Raw genomic sequence first — 13,348 nt, 5'->3', positions numbered from 1 at the left:
CCAGTTCCGCTAATGGATAATTGTTTGGATCAGCTGAGAGACAAGAAATATTTTACGAAATTGGATTTAAAAAAATCGATTTCACCATATTAAGGTGGCAGAATCATCTATGAAATATACGACTTTTATAACACCACTAGGTCATAACATACCACGAGTATGTTAAAATGCCGTTTGCGACTCGTATTTTTCAAAGATATTTAAGTGAAATTTTTAATGATTTACTTAGGCAAAATAAACTTTTACTTTATTTGGATGATTTTTTGGTGGTTACGCATACGATCGACGAACACTTAAACATTTTGTGGGAAATATTTCAATCAGTCAGATTACAAAATTTCAATTAGCCATCAATTATTTATTTAGGATACTCAATATCTGATAACGGTATTATGCCAGTGAAAGAGAATGTATTGGGTTGGCAATTAAGTAATTGCCGATTTGTTCAATGAAATACAAAATTTTTCTTTACTTGGAATGAAGTTTAATCTTTAATGTATTTTCCATTTTGTTCGATGACCTTTTGCCATCTCTCTGACAATTTGAAAATTCCACGCTCGTAGAAAGTCTGATCCTTTTCGGCCAAAAACTGAAAGTGAGATTTCACAGCGTCATCATTATTAAAAGTTTTACCACAAAGGGAGTTGTCCAGGGATCGAAATAAGTAGTAATCCGATGGCGCGAGATCAGGACTATATGGTGAGTGTAACATTAATTCCCAACCAATATCCATCAATTTTTGCCGAGTGGACAAAGACGTGTGCGGCCTAGCATTGTCCTAGTGGAAAATGACACCTTTACGATTGACCAATTCTGATCGCTTTTCCTTGATCGCTGCATTCAATTTGTCCAGTTGCTAACATTCACGGATAATAAAAAATAACATAATAATAATAATAATTTTATAATATAACATTTAGGGATATCGGCAATTACTTAGTTGTCAACCCAATAGTATCTGTCGATGATTAACCGGTGCCAAGAAACACGAAGGAAGTACAACGCTTTGTAGGTTTAGCGAGTTATTTTCGTCGATTTATAAAGGATTTCTCGCTTATCGTGAGCCCTCTTTATGGTTTGCTACGAAAAAATGCTGTTTTTCGTTTTGTGTCAGAGGAAAACCAAGCGTTTGTTACTTTGAAGCAACGCCTAATAAATGATCCCGTTATTCTCCAAACACAATTAAACGATGTTTTTCAACCGGTATTCTACTTTAGTAAAAGAACGACTGCTCAAGGGGGGGGGGGGAATATCATATTTTTGAACTTGAATGTTTGGCAGTGGTTTACACGATCAAAAGATTTCACATTTATTTATCAGGCATTCCACTTAAAATGATTACAGACTGTGACAGTTTCAGATTAACTCTCAGTAAGCAGAACATTAATCCACGAATATCCCATTGGGTACAATGGACACAATGGTTTTATAAAATTATGATTATATCATTGAACATCGCAGTGGAAGTAAAATGGAGCATGTTGATGCACTGAGTTGATACAATGCGATATTAATATTGGAATCTAATACTTTAGAAGAAACGCTATCAATTAAACAATATCAAGACCATACGATTCATGGATTAAGAAATAGATTGGAAACAAGCGAAAAAAAGTCTATGAATTAAGAGACGGTTTAGTTTATATGAGAAAATTAATAATAAATGTCGGATTGAGTAAATCGCGTCAGAAGTTTTCATTTTAGTTTTGTCAATATATAACTATGCTTGAATTGTTAACTAAGTGGCTCATAATGAAATTTATTGACCCCTTAAAGGGTTCAGCATAAATTTGTAATACACACTAATGCCATTTTGAAAATAAACTAACATATTTTAACAGTTCTATGGGCCTTTATTCCATAAATCGAGGAAAACGGAGTAATTAAATAATGAATTTGACAAGAAATATTTGTATACTGTATATTTCTAAAAAATCATACATTTTACATTATTTGAGGTGTTTGAGAAAAATAGAAAATATTACTTTTAACAAGTTTTACCACTTTGAATATTTAATCTTTTATTATGGTTCATTACTTTCTTTAAACATTCTGTCTAACCATTGGCAGCTTTCATTATCTAAATATTTGTATAAGTCGCGAACATCTTTTTCTTTCGCTGTTTTTACTCGTGAAAAATCCACGAAATAAAGTTCAATGTTTTTAAGCTGTTGTACACCGTACCAATTTTTCCATAAATTGAACGTTGTAGATGTACCAGAATATGATGTCCGTTCCTACATGCCTTAAAATGGCTTAAATAGTGTTATTAGTAACACTATTTTCTAAACTCGCGAGTATGTAAAATAACAATTCATTATTATTAATTTTCTATGTATACATATACTGATTTCCGGAAACACGGTAGAAGATTAACCCTTTCGCTACTACGGGCCACTATAGTGGCCCTCCATAAGATGTCACTGAGGTACTACAGGCCACTATAGTGGCCTTTCGTATGATGCCACTGAGGTACTACGGGCCACTATAGTGGCCTTTCATAAGATGCCACTGAGGTACTATGGGCCACTATAGTGGCCTTCCATAAGATGCATTATATTGCATAATGTTATTTCCTCTCATACTGTAAATTAAAGAGCGCATGCTAAGACGTTATAAATACCCTGGAATACCCTTTATTTATAAATACCCTTTGGAGAGAAATTTTTTCATACGAAAACATTCAAGCAGCTTGGGTTCTCCGCCGCGGTACTCCCGCTGACGATCGGCGTCGCGTAGCGTGCAGTGATGTCGCGGCGCTCCGTTCAGCGGAAGTACCGCGGTGGAGAACCCGCCCGTAGCGAAAGGGTTAAACAATATATTAGTAATTGTTTGAAATGTATTGAATTTTCGCCAATTAGTGGTAAACAGGAGGGGTTTTTGCATAGCTTACCTAAGGGTAATCTACCATTTCATTCTACCATTTCTCCCTGGAGAAATTGGGAAAAGGTTTTAGATACAGTTTGGTGGTAGTGCATGAGTTTACCAAATTCGTTAGACTGTATGCTTGTAAATCGACGAAATCTGAAGAAGTGATTCGAAATTTGACAGACTACTTTAGAGCGTATAGTAAACCAAAACAGCTGTTTTAAATTTATTCAAGGAGTTTTAGTATAGTTAACCAAAACGGTTATTTTATATTTATTCAAGGAGCTTTTTTAGCAAGTAATGAGATAGAGCAGATATTAATCGCAGAAGGTATTGCACGAGCGAATGGTCAGGTTAATGTCGTTAACAACACTGTTTGTCGGTCAACTGGAAAGTACCCGCCCCAATTATTGTTTGGTATAAATCAAAAAGGAACGGTATCGGATAATTTGCGTTAAGTGTATTAAATAATAACACAAGAAACTTATCGATTAAACGTCGGGAAGTGGCTGAGAAAATTTTAAAAACTCGGCAAGAGAATGAACGCGTGGGTAGGTGATTATGTAGTGATTCTCAACACGGATACCATATCAGGCATAAATAAAAAACTGTTACCTAAATTTAAGGACCCGTATAAAATTAAAAAGATATTAGACAGGGACACATTATTGCGTTCTTTACACGGGAGTGTAAGTTGGCCCAGACCAAATGAAACATTAGGTCAGGTAGGTGACGAAAAACTGAAACGGTACCGCGTAGTGAATAAGTTGAGTTTGTGTGTGTTTGTATGCATGATTGTTTGCATTGCGTGTTTTTTTTATTATTATTTTCTATTCACGTTTTATATGTTTTGTATAATGCGAATCGTAATTTCTTTTTTTGAAGCGGAAAATTGGGATTCTTTGGTGAACCGAGGACGATCAGGATTGGCCGAACTGTAGAATGCGTTGCGTCGAGTCAACTGTGAGATGCGAACGATGAGGAGATTATTTTATACATTGCGATGTTTGTTCGTTTATATAAAGGCAATCCGATGTTGTAAACAGTTCACACTGAGCCTTTAGCAAATAAACATATTATAACTTTGTTCCATATTATAACTTCGTATCCACTCTAGACAATCTTTGCAACCTGTTGATTACTTCTTCGTCCATAAAACCAATTCTCTTTACATTTTTTTACAGCTTTATCAGCTTTATCATAATTTACCATAATTCCCCTTAATTGACGCTCAGATTGTGCACAAAAATGAGCAATTAAGAAAGAGGAAGTACGATTATTCGAGCCTTGCAACTCGTTCTTATAATTGTTGGCAACCGATAATTATAAAAACGAACCGCAAGGATCGAATAATCGTATTTCTTCTTCCCAAATTTTCCATTTTCGTATGCAACCTCAGCATCAATTAGGGAGAATTTACTGTAGTCAGATTTCAAATCGAAAGAGTAGATAACGCGACGCACCGGGACTCTCGTTCACTAGAGATAGGCGAAGCTCCGAAAAATTCAAGGTGAGACGAAACGAGAATTTCATTTGCGATCGAGACGAGGTCTCGAAAGTTCTTTGTTCAGAAAAATATCGAGAATCTCGTAACTATAGAGAATCTCGGACGTATGGGTTTTTTCACGAATACATCAAGCATCCCGGTCCCGAATAGATTGAGATTCTCAAAAATCTTAAGAACTTGAATAAAAAAGAAAACAAATTTTATTTGTTTTTATAAACAAATCGAAACCAACTTTACTTGTTTATAAACAAATCGCAACAAATTATAAACAAATAAATAAAATAGACAAATGAACAAGTAAACAAATAAACACGTAAACGAGTAAGCGAATAAGCAAATAAACAAAGAATATTAAATTCAGTAAAACCAAAACATTACAATCACTTTATATTTGATTTCATAAAGAAATTTTTAGTATGTTTACAAGAATTTGCCTTTCTATATAATGAATTTAACATTAAAATTTGTCAGAGTATTGTTTCATAATCATTCACTTGGAATTTGAATGTTTATTGTATTTTTTAGAATATAAATATTGTGTAAGCAAGAAATTACTCAGAAAAAAATGATCACAGAATAACTTATAACACGAAATAGCAGAGTTTTACTCTATTTTTATTAAATTTATTTATTCCATAAAAAATTATAGCTGGAAAAGCTTCAGAGGAGTCAGAAATTATATAAATAAATGGTATCAGTTACTGGTAACTGGGACATGCTACAGTCTTGAAATAAATTTAAATATTTAATTACAGCCCCTGGAAGAGAGAGAGAGAGAGAGAGAGAGAGATTTTACGATTCTGCTAAAGCTTTGTAAATTGTAGTATGATGTACCTAACCTTTACAATGTAGAAATTTATAATCTACTTACTCGGATCATTCAAGACACTTGGCTTGATCACTACAAAATGCTCGAAATAGATATAGGTATATTCAACCTATTCGTTTTTTTCCGAGCCGTTCGGTTTCGTTCGAACTGTTCGATTTCCTTCGAATTCTAGTAAATTCTCTACAATAGTCCCTCAACTTATAAACAAAAATCGACAATTTTGGAAGAGGAAATACGATTTGACGAAAGTTGTTGACTATAAAAACGAGCCTCAAGGCTCGATTAATCGTATCTCCTCTTCCCAAATTGTCCATTTGTGTTTCCAAACTGTGGGACAATTGGAGGGAATTCTTTATTAAATTACAAATACAATTTCATGATCCATCTCCAAAAGGTTAGTAGTTTATTGGATGTCTTGCCGCAACTGCATCATCATTAAATCTTTCTGGATGAAAGATTTCTGGATTTGGATAAATGCTGGAATCCTGATGAAGCGTGTATATCGGAACAAATATTCCTATATCTTTAGGAATTGTTACTTTCGTATTAGTGAAGGTGTACTCCCTGTTGCATTTTCTCTTCAACAAAGTTCCTGGTGGATACTTTCTCATTGTTTCTGTCGACAAAAAGAATATGTGACTTAAAATTATCACACGCAATTTCGTCACAGTCGATAAAATATGGAAGACTGTAAAAACTCCGTTACCAGAACGCGAGAGTTAAATACATGCACAAGTTAGAACTGTTACTTATATGAGATAATTTATATTTTGTGATAAATAATAAAATACCGAAATAATTGATTATAACTTATCAATATATTTTCAAGTAGTAGACTTTCTACAACTCATACACGGTCCACGACAAAAAGATGGCACACTTTAAAAGTAAGAGATCTTTATTTATTTAATATTACAATCGAGGTTTTGTTTTTATAGGAACTTACAAACACCTCTATAAATATACACAAATGAAATAGAATTACATTCCGGCAGACCAAACAATTTAATTTGAAAAAAAAAAGAATTTTTATGGGAACATGGTGCGACAAAATGATAGAATATTTAAATTAAAAGAATATTTTAATTATTATTATTATTAGAATATTAGAATGTTTAAATTATGTACAACAATAAATCAACGAATGATATTTAATGCTGAATATTTTGTGGCTCTAATTGCTCCCACTCATCTTTTCATTCGGCAATGTTTTGAAATTATCTGTCATTTGCACATACAGCTTTTTTAAGATTTCCACAACAATTTTCAAAGATATAACTTTGCTAACCAATGCAACACGCGATTTTTTTCTCGAGAAAAGTACTTTTTACTCCATTCGTAGTGTACGCTGCGGCATTATGCTACTGAAAAATATCTCCCTGAAAGTATTTATAAACAGGTACCAGGCGATTCCTCATGAAAAGGGATTTTTTGCGAGGGATTTTATTTGCTGGACGAATAGACTTCGAGCAAATCACATGCAATTAACCGCTTCCCTCTTTAAAATTAATCTAGTTCCCGACACAAAATGTCAGTGTGGATGCCTAATGTAGGAATGCCTAATGTAGGTATATCTTAATAAATAAACTGTGTAACATGGGCTTCTGGCCGCCCTACACAATGGATTTTTTTTAATAAACCATACACTACTCCTTTGATGTGTGTGGCAGCCGATGACGATGACTGATGACGACGGACGCCGCACCATCCGCGGCGAGCTGGAGACGCGGGGACACGAACGGCGGCTGACCTGCGGTCGCCAAGGATCTTTGTCCGGCATGTGTTCGGACAGTTGAACTACGGACGACTAGGCCTGGGTAAAAGGTTCATTCGAACGTCGACTCTCGAGCGGTAACGAATAAACGGATAACCAATGTGTATTCATAAATTTGTAAAACACCAGTTCGTATCTCTAAGTAATTTGTACCGAGTATGTACATACTTTGTCATGTATGGTCTAGAATATACACAAATGATGATTAGCAACTTAACAGTAACTGTTTCGCACTTATCCGGCTCGAGGGACCAGAATGTGTCGCGTATCCGGCTCGAAGGACCAAAAATGTGTGTGCGAAGCGAGTCGAGCTTTTTCGACCCGCGATTGCGTTCGCTCGTTAGCGAATTTATGCCGCGGATGAGGATTCTACGGAATACCTCATGATCTGGCTTTAAGTATCAATGTTACGGTTGATACTGAGCCGAATTGCAATCTCCCACTGTTCCGTCGGTGGTGGCGTAGGGCGCTGAACACAGGCAGAAAGGCGGGTAGGATACGGCTTGCCGGGTCCTATTCTGCTGATTCCTTAAGTGCTAGGCGTTGTAGAATAGCGACTACACGATCCCGAAGCGCTAGCCGACCAGTGCTGGAGATGCGGTGTCTCCGAACATGGTAGTAGCGTAGCTACGACAGGTCCTACCTACCAGTCGGCCTTCTAAATACTGGTACCTCGGGTGTCGGCGTGCCCACGAGGTTCCGGCCATCTGGCTCGGGATACCTCGAGTCGGCAGTGGGTAGGTCCATCGAGGGGGCAGTGGTAAATGGCTAAAGCTGGCCAGAGGCTCCCTCCCTTCCTTTCCTTACCTCTTCCCTCCCTCCTTGTTCTGTCCCTCCCTCAAGTTGTTGGGGGCCTCGACGGGTGAGCTGCGGTATTCAGCTCGGGAACCGACCTGCTGAGCCGGTAGAGCATAGAAAGGGCTCGGCACCACCAGTTGTCTGCTGACGAGAGTCCGTGTCCTCGTAGTAACTGGTAGCTCCTGCATGGCTTGGCATGCGGGAGCGCGCTTATTGAGCGTATCTCAATTCCGCGCCCATGGGGGCCGTGTGGATAAGCCTTTGGGCAGGTGCTGCACGTTAAATCACTCGAGACTTCTTCTGTTCCGTCGGTGGTTACTGCCCGATCGGCCGCGTCGTGGTCGTGAAGATTGACGAAGTGCCCGAATGAGTCTGTCCGATTGACTCCGGATGAACGACTCGAACGATTCGAACGACTCCGTGTGAACTCGAGAGAGTGTCCGATTCACTGACTGCCCGAATGCACGACCCCGTATCACCGACTGTAATGTACTCGAGAGCTAGAGCTAGAGCGAGAGAGAGAGCCAGTGCCCCGACTGGTCGCGTTGTTTTATACAGGTTACCCCCACTTGAGATTCCTGAAGGAACCTCCACCTCCACACCGGGATGCACTGATTGGTTTTTCTCGAATATTACGATTTTCCAATCAGTGTCCTTTAAACGTTTTGTCGCCACCCTCTCGTATCGTCCTACACGGGCCTCGTCTAGGAGAGGGGGTTGTCGCGTAGTTGCGTGGTCGGGAGGTCCCCTGGGGCCTGAGATATCGTCCTAACGACGGTTGGGTCTAAACTTTCCCAAGACCAGTTAAAATTCTCAAGTTTTATGACGGGGTTGTTTTCCGGGCCTTTCGGGTCTACGACGCGTCGCGGTCATTAAAAAGACGGAAGACACTGCACAGATGTTCGGCAGATGGAAAAAAGGTTTCCGTCTCTTTAGATTGTCCGCGCCATAAACCTTCGCGAAAGCGGTCTACGGGAGATCCTACGGAACGGAACAGTAAAGAAGATACTCTCAAAAGTGTTCCATTTCATTATTTGTTTTGAAAGCTGCGAGCAATATAAACCAGATGTTTGGGGAGAATACTGTTAACGATCGAAAAGTGCAGCGTTGGTTTGAACATTTTCGTTCTGGTGATCTTCCCTACAAAATGAACCGCGTGGAAGACCCAAAACGTCTGTGAAAAATGATGCTCTGGAAGCATTAGTGGAAACGAATGTGACTGGAGTAATTCACTACTAATTCCTTCGAACTGGGGAAACAATTACGGCCGAAAAGTGCTGTCAGTATATTGATGAAATGCATGAAAAATTGAAAATTATACGGCCGTCGCTTGCTAATCGGCATGGCCCAATATTTCTCCACGAGTACAAAACAATTGCGAAGTTAAATGAATTAAAATATGACATTTTTCAGTATCCAGCTTATTCGTCGGATCTTTCGCTAATCGACTTTCATTTCTTTAAACATTTAAAACAGTTTTTACGGGCTAAACAGTATGAAAACGAAGACAGTCTGAACAATTCCATATCAGAGTTTATTGATTCTAAAGATTAGAATTTCCTTAAGACAGGCATCTATGCATTAAAATCTCGTTGGGAAAAGTATATCGAAGCAGATGGAGCATATTTTGATTAAATAAACAGCTTTTGAAAAAAGATATGCAGTTTTATATATTCACTTAAAAATCCAATATTTCATACGCCTTAGAGCCGTCTGCTTTCTGACAATAAAGTAATCTCTACCCTTCCGAGTACTGCACATCTCAACGGCAGCATGTTTTCGATTTATAGCAGGCTCGCCAGCTAGGACCTCTTCAGTCACCCGCGGCACTGCGCGCTGCGTCACTTTTTTTACTTCCCTTTCCATCTCGTTCCTAGCCAATCAGTTTCTAGTTCCCTGTCTTCGAAGAGTATAAAAACCCGAAACCTATTCGCCTCGTATCAGTCTGCATCAGTCTGCTTCAAATCTATCTCTGAATCGCAGTCAGTCTTAGTCTGCTTCAGTCAGTTCTAGTCGACTCCAGCTTACGCTAGTCTTCTAATCAACCATCTATCGGAGTCTTTCAACCTTAAACCATTGAGTTCTGTTTACTTTATAGTGCTCCAAATTCAGTCTTCAAGGTTAAAACTCGTCAGAAAAACAGCTGTTTCTCTTTAATTAGACGAACAGCGATACCAATCAGTTCCGTCGTTTAGCGTCATCGGCCTTACAACCCAAAAGATTTTTTAAATCGCGGTACAGTAATGTCTCTCTAATTGACGCCCAGATTGGCCACAAAAATGGACAATTTAGGAAGAGGAGATACGATTATTCGATCCTTGCAGTTCATTTTTATAGTCACGAATTGTCATCAATTATAAAAACGCGCTGCAAGACTCGAATAATCGTATCTCCTCTTCACAAATTCTCCATTTTTGTGCACTATCTGAGCGTCAGTTAGGAAGACATTACTGTATTTCGGGTTTAGTATCGGGTGCAGTCGCGACAAACCCTACAATTTGGATAAACTTCTGAAAGGGCTCTACTGTCATCCAAAATGAAAAGAGGGAATATAGGGAAGGAGAAGAGGACACGGAATATAAAATTTTAATTTTAGGAATTTAGTAACTTCCAAGATTTTAATGAAAAACTTTTACTTCTATTACAACGTACGTCCGTGGCGGCGTCCATGTTAAGTAGGGGCCCACCACTTCTCCCGGCGGCTACTTTGCAGTTATACTTACGAGACAGGTAATTTCTTTATAGAAAAAAAAAAATCTTGAGATTTCTGAGATCTTTAATGTTGTCGAATGTGAAGTATACAGGGTGTCCCACAATTATTTTAACAGCCGAAAATGAGGGGTAGCTGAGGTCATTTGAAGTAACTTTTTCCTTTGCGAAAATGCAATCCGCGGCTTTGTTTACGAGTTATTAACGAAAAACACTGGCCAATGAGAGGTGATGGTGCGAGAGAGAGGGTCCGCGAGAGAGTCCGCAGCACGAGGCTTTGACAGAAGGTCGGGACGGACACGAGCCGCAATCGAAGTATTGAACAAGTCACAAGGCGAGAACTTTACGGATTTTTTTTACTACATAACAGTGATATTTTTAAGAAAAACGCTGTTCACCTTTACTTTAGAACGTCTGAAGAATATTTACTAATTTTTCGGACCCGAAATAATATGAAGTTTAACCGTGACAGCTGTTTTAATTTTCTGGTGTGCATGACACCTCGTGTGTACCATATGAAATTTTTATGCAAGGTGTACAGTGAAGATTAACGAATGATTTGCAAAGCTGATTTAATAATAAATAAGGGACGTAAAGGATTTGTTTATTAGAGAGATATGAAAAATATTATCAGTAAGAAACTCACCCATTTAGTTGAGGATGCATTTGCTGGCTGAAATTCATGATGTCGAAGGGCACTGACCTTGTACAACGTACAGCTGATCTTTCACTGCACTGTCACTAAACACTGATCACTTAATTGATCACTGATAATCCGAATCACTTGTGGATATTTAAGAAAGATCACTGAGACTCGTTCGCGGATAATCGTTTATTCGACGCGTTCGTTCGGAAGTCGACATTTCACTGCCAAAAAATCGAGGCCTCGACCGTGGGCCCTTGTCGTTCGTCTTTCGGCCGTCCGAGGAAATAACACCCGATACTATTTTCTTCGAAGCGCAGGGTAACGCCAAATGAAATAAACAAGATATGCCGAGACGTAAACTGTGTCCGACCCGCTGTCACCCTGCGCTCTTAGAACGTAATTAATGGCCGTGCGAAGAAAATGGTATCGAGTGTCATTTCCTCGGACGGCCGAAGAACAACAAGGACCCACAGTCAAGGCCTGAATTTTTCGGCAGTGAAACGTCGACTTCTGAACGAACGCGTCGAATAAACGATTATCCGCGAACGAGTCTCAGTGATCTTTCTTAAATATCCACAAGTGATTCGGATTATCAGTGATTAAATAACTGATCAGTGTTTGGTGACAGTGCAGTGTAAGTGAACTTCGCAAATAACCATACCAGAGGTTCCACCGACAGTATCCCTCGAATGTTGCGGTCATCGACCTGGGATCAGCTGTTCGTTGTACGAGGTCAGTACGTACGAGTCAGCAAATGCATCCTCAACTAAATGGGTGAGTTTCTTATCGATAATATTTTTCATATTTCTCTAAAAAACAAATCCTTTACGTACCTTAAGGCGATTATTTATTATTAAATCAGCTTTGCGAATCATTCGTTGAATTCTGTTCGTACACGGAATTATTTAAATTAAAATATCATTTACGAACTTTGTTAATCTTCACTGTACACCTTGCATAAAAATTTCATACGGTACACATAAGGTGTCATGCACACCAGAAAATTAAAACGACTGTCACGGTTAAACTACATATTATTTCGAGTCCGAAAAATCAGTGAATATTCTTCAGACGTTCTAAAGTAAAGGTGAACAGCGTTTTTCTTAAAAATATCACTGTTATGTAGTTAAAAAAATCCGGAAAGTTCTCGCTTCGTGACTTGTTCAATACTTCGATCGCGGCTCGAGTCCGTCCCGACCCGACCTTCTGTCAAAGCCTCGTGCTGCGGACTCTCTCGCGGACCCTCTCTCTCGCACCGTCACCTCTCATTGGCCAGTGTTTTTCGTTAATAACTCGTAAACAAAGCCGCGGATTGCATTTTCGCAAAGGAAAAAGTTACTTCAAATGACCTCAGCTACCCCTCATTTTCGGCTGTTAAAATAATTGTGGGACACCCTGTATAATATGCAAGATATATGTGAGCCTCATAAATGAGAGATTAAAGAAGAACATCAGAGGGGAAGTTGGAAGAGGAACAATTTGGTTTCAGAGATGGCAGAGAAACAATAGACGCAATACAGTAGTGTCTCTCTTCCCGGCGTAACTTCAGTATACCATTACTGTCACCGAGATACAGTAATGTCTTCCTAACTGACGCTCAGATTGTCCACAAAACTGGACAATTTGGGAAGAGGAGATACGATTATTCGAGTCTTGCGGTTTGTTTCTATAGTTACGAATTGTCAACAACTATAAAAACGAGCTGTAAGGCTCGAATAATCGTATCTCCTCTTCCCAAATTGTCCATTTTTGTGGACAATCTGAACGTCAATTGGAGGGAATTTACTGTACACTGCCGTTGTTACATTGTACGCCGTAAAAACGATTCGAACAAGAGCGACGAGTTGACCTTTGTCCTCACAGGAAGATGTGGCTTCGGTTCCAGCCCTTGTCCTTCGTTGCCACATTTGCAACCCATCCGTTGCGCTATCGCCGCTGAGTTTCGAGGACCTCGTATCTAAACAGTGTCGTTTTTTCTCGACGTTTGACCATCCTTACTCCAAGATCTCTTAAAATTCCAGTTTTGATGGAAAATGCACAGTAAACTGTTCCTTCACACTCTCCGTCAAACACGTAGGCTCGTCGAATATCCGTCGAATGAAGGCATCTCTTCTCCAAATGGCGTCAAATTAAGCCATGTCTTCCCCTACTGTCGTCGAATGTAGACTCGAATAGCATAATTTCACTGACATTTTCTTTCGAACAACATACATACCT

This window comes from Megalopta genalis, unplaced genomic scaffold, assembly GCF_051020955.1.
Source record: "Megalopta genalis isolate 19385.01 unplaced genomic scaffold, iyMegGena1_principal scaffold0026, whole genome shotgun sequence".
Lineage (NCBI taxonomy): Eukaryota > Metazoa > Arthropoda > Insecta > Hymenoptera > Halictidae > Megalopta > Megalopta genalis.
The sequence above is the reverse complement of the archived record's forward strand: the minus strand, read 5'-3'. Positions refer to the sequence as shown.